The 16,422-nt window shown below is 41.7% G+C and overlaps 1 non-coding gene across 1 annotated transcript; it reads right to left on the bottom strand.

Moving 5' to 3' along the window:
• Positions 1-4,451: 4,451 nt before the first annotated feature.
• Positions 4,452-4,533, bottom strand: trnas-aga (transfer RNA serine (anticodon AGA)). Its single transcript has one exon. It is a non-coding gene; the product is annotated as a tRNA-Ser (tRNA).
• Positions 4,534-16,422: the final 11,889 nt, after the last annotated feature.

Genomic DNA, 16,422 nt, shown 5'->3' on the forward strand with positions numbered 1-16,422 from the left:
GTTTCCATGTCTGTTTCCATTCTGTTTTTGATCCCTATTGCTCAATGCACAGTGAAAGCATTGCATACATGTGTCTGACAATGAGAAATGGGCCCCTGAGACAGTCATTTGCCTGTTTCACAAATGATCGTATTTTACTAGAGATTCTGTTTGGGATTCAGATGTGCATTCGGACAGCAATCCCTTTCAAGAAATGATACGTTCTGGATGAGGTCAAAGGTGCATCATTTGGACACTTTGTGGGCTTGAAATACAAAGAAAATCATGTTCTATGGTACAAGATAAATACAAAACTTAAGCTTTTATTATAATTAGATTTGTTTATAAAGCATAAGCAATCATTTATTACATTAATATATGTAAAAATAACATTTTAGCATCATACGTTTAGTATATTTAGTCCCTAATGCTGAAAGAAATGATCATAGAACATGACTTCTAACCTTACCTGCGGTGTTTTTGATCCCTATTGCTCAATGCACAGTGAAAGCATTGCATACATGTGTCTGACAATGAGAAATGGGCCCCTGAGACAGTCATTTGCCTGTTTCACAAATGATCGTATTTTACTAGAGATTCTGTTTGGGATTCAGATGTGCATTCGGACAGCAATCCCTTTCAAGAAATGATACGTTCTGGATGAGGTCAAAGGTGCTGGAACACTGTATTTAGGATGTGTTTGCAGTTATTCTGTGTTTCTAGCTTCAACCCAGTGATATATATATATATGCTCACTGCTTTTTTGGTACATGCCCAGGGCAATAATCATTATGAGGATTTATTTCCATATGTGCTAGAGGTAGTGTTGTGAAATTCTTCAACACACTGGATCGCAGGTTTAAACCTGCACTCTTACTCCTTAAATACCAACAAATGCAGATATGTAGCAATCATATTGTAGCTGACACTCATTTGCCTGTTTCACAAATGATCATATTTTACTAGAGATTCTGTTTGGGATACGGATGTGCATTCTGACAACAATCTCTTTCAAAAAATGATTTTACCTTATCGCAGCTTTGCCCCTCTTGCCTCTTTGGAAAATATCTCCATCTTGTGGTCGTTGTTGGTAATGTCTAGACAATATCTCCATCTTGTGGTCGTTGTTGGTAATGTCTAGACAATATCTCCATCATGTGGTCGTTGTTGGTAATGTCTTCTTATGCCCTTTTTTTATTTCAATTCTTTATTAGTTGATTCTAGAATCTCTACAATAGAGCTGAAAATATCAGTTTTGTAGCAGACAATATGACATTAGTTATAGTCCAATTAAGACTTTATTACCCTGTTTGTAACATAACAAATTAAAATTGATTAAAACTAAGTTTGGAACACCAGGGAACATAAAAAATGATTTTTAGGAAAACCATGAGGTTCTCTGTGTCCGATGCCTGCAAGGGGAGAAAGCTAGAATCCTTTGCTTTTTCAAAATTTGAAAATAAACATCATATAACAACAGCTTTCATTCCTAGGAGTGAAAAATAACCATTTTTGAAGACATATTAGTTTCTAAAACACTACAATAAAGTTAAAAACATCCGTTTTATATTACTTTTAGTATTTTTAGTGAAATTAGTCATTTCTTGCACTATTTTTAATATAATCTCTAATTAAAAGTGAATAGAATTAAGTTTGGAGCAACAAGGAACACAAAAAAAAAAAGATTTTAAGGAAAAAAATGATGTCTTCTGTGCCAGGTGCCTGCAAGGGGAGAAAGCTAGAATCCTACCCAGGCTCCTGGAGCTCTGTCCTGGCTAAAGGAGGGTGAATCCATCCCCTTCAAAGCTCCATGAAAAAATGATCATTTAAAATTTGAAAAAAAAAACATCATATAACAACAGTTTTCATTCATAGGAGTGAAAAACAACCATTTTTGACGACATATTAGTTTCTAAAACACTACAATAAAGTTGAAAACATCCGTTTTATATTACATTAATTTTTGTGAAATTAGTCATTTATTGCACTATTTTTAATAAAATCTCTAATTAAAAGTGATTAAAATTAAGTTTGGAACAACAAGGAACACAAAAAAAAAGATTTTAAGGAAAAAAATATTGTCTTCTGTGCCAGGTGCCTGCAAGGGGAGAAAGCTAGAATCCTACGCAGGCTCCTGGAGCTCTGTCCTGGCTAAAGGAGGGTGAATCCATCCCATTCAAAGCTCCATGAAAAAATGATATTTTTAAATTTGAAAAAAAAAAAAACATTATAGAACAACATCTCTTGGTCCACAGAGTGCAAAAATCCAACTTTGAAGAAAATCCATTGACTGATCCCCGAATCCTGATTGCAACCACTTTCTAGAAAATTATGAAAAATGCCAAAAATGAAAAAAAAGTTATCAATTCTAGAGCCTAAGAGGAAAACAAGACAAATGTATATCTCCAAATAATTTTATGTGCTTCAGAAGAGCCCAGGAAAGTTTTTTGCATACATGAAACCACGCCCGTTTGCACGTAAGCAGACATGGTTGCACACACGACTGCATGAAAGCACGCGTGCATGCGAAGTCATCCTGTTGAGCATTTGAAAAGCCGCACCACGCCGCACTTGAAATAGCTCTTACCTTAGTGGTAGACGCAGGAATCGCCTTTTTATTTACGCTCTTACCAACGCGATGGAAAGCAAAACAAATCAAAGCAGAGCAAAACAAAACGAACAAACGAAAACCCTCACGTCCCGCACTTGCATATAACGCCGTTACGTGCCCAAGCGGTATTGTACGTCATCCTAGCACTGCACCCCGGGGCGTACGGTATATGGGAACGAGCACACGCCATGAATCGTCTCGAATCAGTCTCTACAGCTGTAAGGTGCCTTGAAGCGTGCACCCCCAACATTCTTCTTTGCGCATCTGTGAAAGGTAAACTCTTGAGCAAACTCTGAACCAGCTCTAAGGAAACTAATCCGATTAGACGTTACTTTGACTCATCTTTTTACGCTCAGTGCTGGTTTGCTCAAACTCCAGCTAGGGTTAGTGTTCCCACGCTACTTAGACACTTTGTTTACGCTCAGTGCTGGATTTTGGGAACTTCAGGACGAGTGGGAATTTTCTCCTATCTGTCAATTCTGTTTTGTTTTGGAGACTCTTGGCTGCCTATATTGTACAGTGCAGCGTGAAGGAAACATTTTCCAAAACTGTGTCAGCTCAAAAGTTGTAAGAAAACCTCTCCAGCTGCTTTAACTCTCTTCATTTTTGTCATTTAATGTGACACTCGATGTATAACTGGAGCCTCACATATGCAAATGGTGAGGCTCCAGTTCGACACCCAGTTCGACACCACTTTACAGTATATGACAAAAGCATGGCAGACTGTGCCGGACCGGCAGATAACTTCTGCTTATTTTTACCATATTAAACATTGGAAATCCAACCACTTTCATTTGTGACACTTGATTTTGGCTCCACCTAAGACACTCTTAAATCTTCAAACACTTTTCTCTTCTCCCGCAACACTCTTGTCTGTCGGCACTATGTGGCAGTGTTGCATGACAACCCATCTCACCACGGAAAGGAACCTAACAGCTTTGGTAAGAAAGGAGAAAAGGACCTGGCCCGTACGATTAGGCGTTATTAGCACCACGCTCTAACCAACTGAGCTAACCGGCCTCACGACAGTGCTCCTCTCTGTGCTGCAAAAAATCAAACTCAGGGAATTTCTTTTGCCCTCCTTTGAATAGAAAGCCGTTTAATTCAGTGTACGGGCTTTCTTGTGCAGTTTCATGGTTCTTGTAACCCAAATCCTACACTGGCCTGAAGTGCCCCCCCATTTCACAGCATTTTTCAGCTGATTTAAAATGTACCTAAAGGAGAAGCATTATTGAAGACCATCAATTACCAAGAGCTTTTGTCAAAGGTTTTGGTGGTCATTTTTAATGACCACAGAGCGCTGTGACCTCGGTTTTACATCTCATCCAAAAGACAGCGCCCTTTTACAACACAGCATATCCGTCACTATACTGGGGCATTAGGACCCGCACAGACCTCAGGGTGAGCGCCCCCCCGCCGGCACCATTAACACCGCTTCCAGCTGGAAGCTTTGTTTTTCCCTGTAGCTCACCCTCATCCGGGTACTGACCTGGCTCACACCTGCTTAGCTTCAGTGGGTTTTCAGTTGCGAGTTGCAAGGGGATGCAAGTGATGGAGCCGCTCGCTGCAAAAGCCACTGCATTGGCCGGGAATCGAACCCGAGCCTCCAGCGGGGCAGGCAAGAATTCGACCACTGAACCACCAATGCTCAGTGCCTGGGCCTTCAAAAAAGACGCTTTTTTGGTGCTCTGTGCAAAAAGCGTCGACATCTGCTTCCAGCTGCAAAATGCCATTCGCAGACGCTGAAGAATTTATTTCTAAGGCAGCGGGTACAAGCGATTTGGCGTTTTAAAACCACCAGGAACAGCAAAGAGGCACGTTTCTTTGCTTGCGCCGGAACACAACGACAGGAGGTGGACAACGTAGTCGGCAGGATTCGAACCTGCGCGGGGAGACCCCAATTGATTTCTAGTCCATCGCCTTAACCACTCGGCCACGACTACAGCACGCCCCGCCGCGGCTGCGTTTTTGATACAATCTTACCTGGATCGCGAGGCGCCGGCGGAAGCCTATTTCAAAGTCGTTCTCCGTTTCAAAAAAACATTTCCAAAATACAAGCCTTGCAGACAGACACGCCTCAGAGGACTTAAGGGTGGCTTCATGTCGGAATGATAAAGTCTCCCCGTCCGGACATGAAAATGCCACTTTGTTACACACAAAAAAAGAATCAACAACAGAGAAATGCCCACAAGCATTTGAAAAGCCGCACCACGTCGCACTTGAAATAGCTCTTACATTAGTGGTAGACGCAGGAATCGCCTTTTTATTTACGCTCTTACCAACGCGATGGAAAGCAAAACAAAGCAAAGCAGAGCAAAACAAAACGAACAAACGAAAACCCTCACGTCCCGCACTTGCATATAACGCCGTTACGTGCCCAAGCGGTATTGTACGTCATCTTAGCACTGCACCCCGGGGCGTACGGTATATGGGAACGAGCACACGCCACGAATCATCTCGAATCGCTCCCTATAGCTGTAAGGCGCCTTGAAGCGTGCACCCCCAACATTCTTCTTTGCGCATCTGTGAAAGGTACACTCTTGAGCAAACTCTGAACCAGCTCTAAGGAAACTAATCTGATTAAACGTTACTTTGACTCATCCTTTAAGGGACCCTTGTTAATTGGAGAAATCAATGATTTCTAATGAATTCTGTATGCGTTAAAAGTCAGCTATACACAGTATAGCTGCTCATGATGTTTCCCGAGCCGAAACACAGTGCGTTTTTCCAAGCCATCTGACAAAGCCCGCCCACTGAAAACTGCAGCAGATCGTGTAAAGACGTTCAACTTTGTAACTACTGCACGCACAGGAAGCAGAATAAATTCCTCTTTTCAAACTGTCAAAGGTTTGCTTTGCGAACCCTGCAGGACATCGCACAATCTCTTTTGAACGGGGACAAACGATTTCTTATGGGGCGCAGTAAGTACAGACGTTTAAAAAGCTCCACTCATGCCGACGATGCAGCATGAAGGAGCACAACCTAACGTTTGACAGACAAAAGCCGGGCGCCGCTACGAGCAATATGAAATCAAACTGACAGCACAGGGCGTTTCCCGCTGACTCAAAAGTGATCTCGACAGACGCTGTTCTCTGCATAAAGCCGAAAGAGCTAAAGAGCGTTTCTGTTGAGACGTAACAAGTTCGTTTCTTTCTACCATGATGTCACCACGACAAAATCTGTCTTTAAACACCTTGCTCTCGCTTTCGCTTTCGCCGATTGTATTGCAAGCCCGCGGAAGCTGGTGTAGTGTGCTCTCACGAGGCACCAGTTCTGTAGAGTTTGGGCATTTACGGGGACAATTATTAATTGTAGCCAAAAATTATTTTTGTGTAAGTCACAAAAATAATTATTTTAATGGCTTTAGAATCCAACTATGCGATATAACTCAAACAACGCACACACACAGGTACTAATACACGAGGATACATTTATTAATACATAGAATATGCATGTAAACCTAACAGATCTTATCGAGAGGGTTATCAGAATACAAAAGGTATATATTCATTCAGTTACAAAGAGTTACATATATCAAGAGGACATACGTTCAGTATATCATTCATCTAGACCGTTTCATAATTGAACTTGATTACAACTTCTACATTAGATACTCAAAACAAGTACATAACTCTTAGGAATTAAACTGATATCAACTGGTTGGGATAACAATGGAATTCTCGAGCTGTAATGCAGTGAAGTTGAATACTCATCCAATCTCTCGGGATTCAGATCTCCTGTGGGCACAAAGGAACAGTTGCAGGCTGTTGCTGTCCAATCCGCACTCTCTGGCTAGGTGCCAGGCTGTGCTGTGCTGCTTGCGACGGTGCGCTGCTGATGCTCACTGACCGGCTAGTTAGTGTTGGCTTTAACTAGCAAAGTTTGTGCACAGGAGAAAAGATGACTGTGGGTCCCAGCAGGTCAGGAAGAGGACCGATTCGTTCCTGATGAAGCGCTTGTTCTGAATAGTGATTCAGCTGTCCACAGTTCTGACCTGTTCACGAGGTTTGCTGCTGATGCTAACCTCGGGTGGATCCTCTGGTTACTCGTGGCAACCTCCGCTCTCGACTTTTAGAACAGAGGAAAGTACTGGCACTCAGACGCACTGGCCGTTCCGTGGTTGTCCGGGCTGAGTCTCAGGATGGTCAAGAGGCGCGCTGTGAGAATGTCCTGCCCTTGGGAGCCTTCTGCTCCTGGGCCGTCCTGCCATGGATTTGTCTTGCACCCCTGGAATTCTCCTTAGAATTCTCCTACTGGAATAGTCCTACTAGTTCTCCTTCTCCAGGCTCTCTGTTGCCTGTTTTTACCTGGAGGAACTTCAGCTTGTCATTGGCTGAAAGTTTAATGGGCATCAGAGTCCCACATGGGTTACATGGCCCTACCAATCCCTGACTGGTTGATCAAGGTGAGATATGAGTCACTTACTCCTGACACCTAGGAATGCAATCCAGATGTCCATCTGGCACTCCCTAGACAGATAGGCGCCAATGGATGACCATTGATCATGATAGCCAGGCTCAGCTAAGTGCATCCCCATTTGGGAGCTGTCCCTTATCAAAAGAAAACATCTTTAAATCAGCCTGCATGAATAGTTTCTCTGTGGTGCAGCCACAGAGATGAAGAGAGAGATGGGGCCTCATTTGGGAAAGCACAGCAACACTTAATTCTGTCTTATTAACAAGCATTGCCTCTACATATCCCCCCTTTTTGAAGGTCACGAGGTCCTGAGGCGTTGTTGCCTTCAAAACAAAACAGAGTTAAGTGATGTCCCTTGTCATTAGAACATTAACCTTAAATGTCCACATTACTCCTCGAGAATTCATACCGGAACCAGCATTGGGAACAAACAGGATGAATAACATCTGGAGTATGTATAAACAAGGTAGGAGACATCATCTCAGTCTAGGCATTACAAATCAGGAAGTTCACTGTCAGTATCTGATACCTCTGTAGGCAGATATTTGGGGAAGAGGTAACTTCCTTTCTTTTGAAATGCTACCTTTGACTCATTCGTGCTACCCGGAGTACATCTTGATGTAAGAGTACAGCATTCAGAGTACATTGTCAGTCATGATCCAGCTTCCCAGCACCAGTGTTACAATAACACCGGTTCCTGTTCCCAGCCCCCCTGATGAACCATGACACCTGTGTTGGGCACCTGCCAGGGTGGTTTGGAGGTTTGTTCCATTAAAGCAAACTAACTACCTGTACATCTTCAGGGCTTACTGTTTCTTGGATTTCTATCCAATTCAATAGTGTGGCACCTGAAGGCATCCACGACCTCAAGTTTGGTCTTATGTTGTCTGGTTGCACACCGTACAGTGTTAAGTTACCATGCTGTACTATGGCCTCCTTGGGAACTTGCAGGAAACTGTTGGTTAGGTAGCTGCATTGTGGTAGCTGTATCATGCCTGTCACAAGTTATAGTGACAGTTAAATGTGGTGTGCTGACCAGCCATTTACTTCCCACCTGCTCTTCATGGGGTTCATTAACCTCCCTCTGCTCGTTAGTAGCTTTACACCCTTCATTGGTGGATCAGTTAGACACAGCCAATGGATAGCTTTGGTAGCCATACCCATCTCAAGATTTGGAACCGAATTCAATCTTGGATTGCCTTCTGGGTGAGCTATGAGCAATGGGTTTAATGTCACATACTCCTCTACTGAGAAGAGTGAAATCAAGTGGGTTAGGATTTGTGCTATGGCTAGACTGGCTACAGTGGCACTAAGCTCCCTTAACAGGTCTTGTGTCAACATTCTGGCCTGTTGCACACAAGCATAAACCCACTGTATAACACCAACAATCATGTCCACTAGGTGGGGGATAAGATTCAACCCTGTTGCATAGGAAGTTGCCTGTAGGGTTTTCCCTAAGCTTTCCAACTTTTGCTGCTGTTGATACAGTCTGTCACTACCCTCTGGCACCTCTGACACCTGCCTTCTTGGGGCAGTCAGGGTGAGAGTGCCAGTAGCACACAAACCTACCAGAAATAGCAAACACACAACAGTGGCGGCAGCAATCAGTCCTCCCAAAAGTCTTTTCGGGTGGCTGATCCCAGTCATCTCCTTCTGAGTGACTGTCCCCTTTCTAAGCTGGCGCAGCATGTACATGGTCTCTTTCTCAGTATGCCATGTGGCATCTTGGGCACCAACATCCTGGAAATCTGAGGAGATCTGACGCAGCTGCTGATGCTGCTCCTCCATTTCCAGGACATCTGCTTTTTCGATTTGTTCATGCCTGTGCTCTAGGAACCCTGCAGGGGGTGGTGCAGCGGTGGAGCATGCCTGACCCTTGGCTTAGTGGTTATCTGGAGCACCTGAGGGATCTGGGATTGTTACTCCATTCTCACTGTTCAGGTCCACCCTGCACACTTCCTGATTGAGGAATCCCTCTATCGGCATGTTTACAATCGTTCGCTGGACGTGGGTGTAGGACACCTGCTCGCTCCCCCCTTCCCTCTCTAGGGGTTCAGGGAGCTGCCCCAGCACTGGGATAGCTAGTTCACTGTCTTCGAACTCACCATCACCCACCAGGCCCATGTCAGTGCAGGCGGGGATTCTGACACCCCCCTTTTCCATGTTCTGCACTAACAGTCGGGTGGCTTGCCCATCCAGCTCCAGTCTGGCTGAACCACTGTTGGTCAGACTCAGACTGACAAACTGAGCTGGTGGCTGTAAGAAAACCGGCTTGGCTTTCATTCCCTGTCCCTTCTGGGGGACTGGGTGTATTGGCAACCCTGCCGTTGAGGCAGGAACAATCAGGTCAATCTCACTCACTACCTGGTAGTTGTGAGAAATAATGTTACCTGACTGCAGGTTCCCTGGGTCACAGCAGAGGGAATCTCTGTGAATCTCTCTCAAATTCCTCAAATTATCATATTCCCGCCCCTTATGCAAAACCAAATCCTCCTCCCATCCCAGTTTATCCTCGTTATTATAAACAAAATCCACCTAAATTTTCAACATAAAGCATTACACAAAATCAATACCTCAACACGCCATACTCAACAACGATAATTCACCAACAGCCAGAACATGTAACTCCACATTCTCAAATAGACCTCATTTCTATAGCCCCACCCCTTATGCAAAACCAACATCCCTCCCCTGTTCTCTCTATCCGCTGGCGTTTGTAATCGTTTTTATTTTCAAATAAATTTTAGCAAAGTCATGTATTTTAAAAATATTAAGATTTCTATATTTATGTCTTTATTTTGTGGTTTCATTAGTAACAAAGGCTAAACTTTCTTGGAAAAATGTATTTTATGTAAACCATGTTTGCTATTAATTCATTTATGGCTAGAATATGTTCATAGTCTTCCAATGAAAGGAGGGTTCCTTTCGCCATAGTCAGGTTGACATTAGAAGCTGGCCACGCCCGGACTGTTACACCAAAGCATTAGCATGTTAAAGCGATTTCATTGAGGAGTCTAGCTTTCTTAACTAGTAAGTACTGTACTTCCTTGGTTTTTGAGGGGGGGAGGTGTCTTTTGCTGGAAATCTCGCCCCCTTCTACTTTGAAAATACTTGTGAAACCGGTTTAATTCGCCACAGCCAGAACTCCCGCAGAGAGGGGGGTTGTATGCAGCGTATCGGTATACAGTAGATGGGAAAGCCAGAGCCGACCGCTACGCCGCCCACGTGTTATGCTCTTCGTTTATGTCTAAACCGGAACACATCATTATATCTCATTTTGTAGTTCTTAAAAAAAAAATCGTTTGCCCAGTCAAACAGTATTGTTGTTATTGTTTTTAACCTGTAAAGTGCTTTGAGGAGCCACCTTTAAAGGCGCCATATACAATAAAGTTCATTATTATTACTATTGTTAATTTGCTGGACAGAGAGGTGAACATTATTACACAGAAGACAAAGATAGCGATTTACGTTGCATTGTGCATTGTGCTGCTGTAATACAGTTTTAAATAATTAAAAGTCTAAACAGTATCAGCTTTATTTATGGGTTTTAAATAACGGCGATTTAAACGCGATTTAAATCAATATAAATGTTTATATTGTAACGCATAGGTGACTATTCATTGTTATTAAAATGACTTAAATTCGATCATGTTGTGATTAGAAATATACATTTGTTTGGTGCGAGTGAAGTTTTATTTAATCTCTGAGCCATATTGATTCTTATGGAAGCCAATTTCCGCCAGGGAGTAAAAAAAAAAAAACACACTATGGTATTCTCTCCGATGCAGTGCAGTTAAAAACATATCTCTGATGCTGTTCCTAAATGAATATCGTTTATGACCATCAGACGCTTTATGCTCCTTTTCTTTTTAACAGTAGATTGAACAGGGAGAGGCATTTCATGATGTACTTTTAACTGATGAAACAACAGTGTCTCTGGAACAGTTTTCAACCACGTTGTTTTATAAAAAGGGGAGATATGTGAACAAGCAAAACCCAAAACAAACATGTACACCATACGTACGCGTGAAGCTAAAAGTTTAGCCTTTTCACTAATGTAACCACTAAATAAAGACATATAGAAATCCCTACATTACAGACTGTATATGGCTAGTATTGGTAGTTTAAAGAAAAAATACAGACCAGTATTCCACTTTCTCCCTAAACATTCTGACCATGTTACTCTTTACTGTTACTGACCATATTAAGTTTAAGTGCCTGTGGGCACTTTTCCTGTCCGTGGGAGGTGGACCGTCTTTCATTAGAAGGTTAGTCTGTTCTACTCTGAGAATGTAGCGGGGGTGGAAAGTGCCCGCGGTCATTTAATTAGTATTAAAATTCGCACTGATTCCCTTGCGAAGATACGGACATAGGAATATTTGTGTGTGGTCAAAAAAATGGCATAAAAACAACAAAGTGAAGGCTGTGAAAACATTCACAATGTACTTTATACACAAAGCAAGTGTTCTCATAACTTTAGGAGGTTTCGTGAAAATGCTACAGGCGTGCCAAAATCGTTTTTTTTAAATTCAAGGTGACTTTACCGCTGTTTTCATTTTCAGATTGTGAATCAAAAAAGGCATTTAATTAAACGCACGATTGCGATTTTAATCAATTACTGTATTGATTGAAAGATACATTCTGTACAGATACAGTACAGTCACATTCTCCTGTCGTCCAGTGGTGTAAAACGAATTAGCAGGTGCTTGAGATAACATCCCACTGAGTGGAATGTTCTCATTTGTTCTCAAGTGTAAAAAGAGGTGATAATTCTTAATAATTCCGTGTCGCATTAACTAACCTCTTCAGTTTATTCCGCCAGACAGTACATTATTATAATTATATCATTATTAAGTTGTTTAGATACGCAATTCCATATTATATTCCCTGTTAATCAAATTCTAAAAGTATGCATTTGTTAGATAACAAGCGAATTCACAGAAAAGGTTAAATACTATCACTTTTCACAAAGTATATAATCCTAATATGGTCAGAAGGAGCACGTAAAAATGTTTCCCAAATAACAACATGTAAGACTTTGATGCTTAAAATGTTTAGGGAGAAATGGAATACTGGTGTGTATTTTTTCTTTAAACTACCAAGACCAGCAATATACAGTACAGTTTACATACATTAATATGTTTATATTCCTAAATTAAAATCGTTTATGAGCATGTGAAAGGCATGGTGAATCGGAGATTCTCAAGAATTACATTGTATGATTAGAAATGAATGCGTGATCGGATCAACTAAATGCTGTGGTGTTACTTTTTGTCAATGAAAAAATAAACTATTTTCGTTTACAAAGACGGTTACAAAGAATGTGGACCAGGGTAATACTTTGAGCTTACAGCTTGTCCAAGGTCATTCATTATTAATACTCTTAGTAATATCTTCAGTAAAGACTTTGATGCATAAAATATTCCTGCATAATTAAAATATTTATGATAAAGGTGGTAGGTTGTGTACTTTTGTCCAACAGAACAATCTTGCTTTTATAAAATATACCGCCTTTTTAATGTTTAATGATTAACATGCTGTAATACACTGTTTAAATTTAAAGTCTAAAGAGTATACACCTTAAATTCTTAATTGAATAAAGATTGTCCCTCAGCAGTGATCAGGATTCAAAACTGACGTTTTCTGGTGACAGCTCAAATGCTGTACAGGAGAGGTTAACCTTTACTAGCTCCACCTGGCGATTTTACAAGGTGATTCCGGATACTATTAACATAATCTAATTTGCGTCCGGTATGATGCGGTATACTGCGACACGCCCACCGTGTTATACCGCAGCGTACCCCGCTTGTTTTGAATGGCTGCATATGTATATAGACTCTATATATACATTTGGTGCATGCCACAATTTTGGATGGTGGTGGAGGAATAGGGATTTTCTCAACACAGCAGGGACTCCAGTTAAGAATGCTGGGTTTATCTCTGAACTGTTAGAAGCTTTGCAGCTACTGACTGAAGTAGCTGTGGTAATGTGTAAATCACATAATAAAGAAATGTTTCCAGTAACTCGAGGGAACAACTTTGCAGATGCAACTGTCAGGTGAGCAATACTTGTAGAACAGTAGTCTGAGACCTCTGTGAAGCAGAGAAATGGACATGGTTAGAAAAGATTGTGGGGCTGCATGATGATGGGGTGTGGAGCTGACAGCACACCAGACGCCCTGCATGCCCTCACAGCCTAATGCCCTTTATAGCCCGACAAATGCACTCTGTTGGACACCCAGGTGGGAGTCAAATGGTGTGCCGGTTACCCAAAACTGGGTGAGAACCGGGTTTGAAGCCGTAACCACTTATGTGGTATCTGGATGTAATGTTTATCAAAGGAACTCAACTACAGTTCAGGTGCGGGTGCAACAGCTCAAAAGGCCTGCTACTGAGGAACCTTTCAAACCTGGGAAATTGAAAATTGTAAAGGGAAACCTGGGCTCTTATAATCTGTTTTCCTGGTGGGTTGCTGCCACTGCCTCTGTGTCTACCAAACACTTGATAACAGAGATAAGCCCTCGGTGGGCACTGCCCTGCCCCTTGTATTATGATCAAGGAACACACTTCACAGGGAAGGTGTGTCAGGCTGTGGCTGCATTGTTCGGAGTGAGATGGACTGAGATCACCCTCAGTCTGCTGGAACAGTGGAATGAAGGAACAGATCTCTGAAAGATCGACTAGACATCAGACTGAAGGAACGCCATGGGATGCGGGCTGGATCAAACAGAACTGTGTAACAGCCTGTTTGATATCATCACGGGCCAATCAATGAAACTTCCTGGAGGGATGAATTTAGCTGGAGGAATGGATTGTTGAATTTGCTAATTCTCTATTGTAGTATTGTAGGTTGCTAGGACTTAGCAAAGCACATCTATGATGAAGAAAAATATATATCATAATTATAATCCAGATGATTGGGGCATTGGTACATGGCTACAGTCTGTGCTAGGAACATGGAGAGGGTCTCTGGTTCAATACATATTTGTGGGTCTGGTATTATTCGTTATGATCATATCGTTAATATCCTGTTTGAAAAACATGTGGACTAAAGCTGCTGCTTCTGTGCTAATTGTACACCCTGAAGGGATCATGAAGGTCAAAAAATGATTTCATGGGAAAGGTTCTCTTATCTAGTGGCAGAACCTGATGGGTAGAACAATATAGCTTTAAGGGGGGTTACCCTTGGGAGTGATTCCCCTAGATGCAAATGATTATTGTGGTTTGTTTGCTCATAATAAGATGTTTTGCAGGAACGGAACAAAGAGAAATTTTACAACTTCAGCTAGAATTGTTCTGCAAAACGTCACAGCTGAGGCAGGGGAACAATGTGTAGATTTTTCTAAGAGTTATTACCCAGTTGTTGACCAATCTGTTGACCAATGTTGACCAAAAAAGCCTAAGATTATGCTGGGCTCCAGCCCACAGGGATTTACCTGTGCTGTAAGAACTAATGAGTGAATAAGGAGACTGGATTCTGGTGAAAGACTTCAGGAAAAAGAAATGGTGTTCACTCAGGTGGAGGGGGCTGTACCAGGTGCTGCTGACCACTGCCACTGCTGTGAAGGTCACAGAAATGGTGCCCTGGATTCATGCTTCCCACTGTAAAAAGGTCACAAACGAACTGAGCAAAGCGCAGGAGTGATGTCTCCACAAGGACAGATGGGGATAACCTGCGTGGGACTGATGTGCACAGCCTTTTTCCTTTTTATGTAGAAGCCTGTCACCACCCCAAAAGAGGAAGAATCTAAACACGAAGCCTCTTTGTATACAAACTGGCTGAATGAAACTGATAATGAGGGGGATATGAGTAATTTGTGGTATAAATTTATAAATCATGCTGTAAAGTTAAAGAAATTTAATGCATCTTGTTATATATGTGCTTTAATGCCTCATTCTACAGCCTCACCCATGCGACTTTTTATGAAATGTACTCTTTTATTAATATCACGTTAGAAGGCTTAGACGCTATCAAACAAGAATTAAGGGGAGTTAGATTAATGGTACTTCAGAACAGGTTCGTGCTGGACCTTCAAAATGCAGCATCTGGAGGAGTCTATGCTTTAGTAGGAGACTCCTGTTGTACATATATTCCAGCTAATGACGATGATTACGGAAATATTACGCTCGCTATTCAGCATTTGAAAGAACTAAAAGACAAGGTGAATAAAGAGAGAGGCATAAAAGATACACTGGCTTTTCTCTCCTGGTTAGAATCACTGTTTGGGCCAGGGGGAATGTTTTTCTTTTAAGTTACTAACACCGATTATAGGGGCTGTGATACTTGTCTTCCTGTTTTTATGTTGCTGTATGACATGTATTATTCCAATGCTTCGAAATATGGAAATATGGTACCTAGGGGGATAAACTGTTCATCCTTCCAGTCTGGAGAATTGGCAGCTGTCTGACGTCAGTAAGTGATCCTTAAAAAATTAATAGTTCCATGACAGTGTGCATCACCAGAAAATCAATTTCAATGCATTAAAACTCTTGTTATCCTTCTGATCATTGAAGTGTCATTGCCCCAGCACTGTATACTCTTACTTTTGACGCCTGTCTGAAGTTGGATCCATTTCTAAGAATGGTGACTCACATATCCTCATGCTCAACTTTGGCTCAACCACACAAACTATGAAGTTAATCATCTGCTTTTGCTCCAAGATTTGTGTTACTAGGCTCTCTCCTGGGGATCCTCGTGTTCAAACATTGCCCTTATTGTGGATGATCCATGACAGAATTCAGGGAATTCAGAATTCTGATACCTCAGCTCAGATTCTGACTGGGCAGACTGTCATTGCCTGGTGTGAATGTGTGCATATCTGTTTTTGTGCATGTTCTGTGGCCTGTTGTACAGTACATCACAAATGAAAGGGAAATGGAAAACTAAAATAAGACTCAAGTGTTTTATCTTTCATTAACAGTGTTTCATTAGTATCTATGCTAGATCCTGTCATCCACTGCTTACCACGACAGGCTCTAGCACGGGATAGCAGCTAATACATTTAACAATCTCACTGCACAATGTTGTATATTCAAGGGCTGATCTTCTGTACTTTTTCTTTCACTTTTCATTTCCTGGAAACTCAGTCCTGCCAGGAATAATCTGAGAACATAATCAATCTGAGTGAAATTCTAAGCAGAGGAAGATTGTTTTACAGAGTCAACAAGGTCTAATTCAAGGTCATCAGCACTAACAAGATTCTCTCTGGAGACAGGCGATAAGAAAATTGAAAGTGTGTATTGTTACACAACAGCAGAGACTATGAGTTATGCTATCATGAGAGTGGTGATGGATTTTTTTCATTGCTTAGTTTTGCAGGTTCTGTACATTTGAACATTCAAAGTGACTAAAGTAAAGGAGTTTTCCCTTTTTACCACATAATTCCCAAAGATCAACACTAATAGAAAGCCTAATT

Source organism: Lepisosteus platostomus, unplaced genomic scaffold, assembly GCF_059453375.1.
Source record: "Lepisosteus platostomus isolate fLepPlt1 unplaced genomic scaffold, fLepPlt1.hap1 Scaffold_109_H1, whole genome shotgun sequence".
Classification (NCBI taxonomy): domain Eukaryota; kingdom Metazoa; phylum Chordata; class Actinopteri; order Semionotiformes; family Lepisosteidae; genus Lepisosteus; species Lepisosteus platostomus.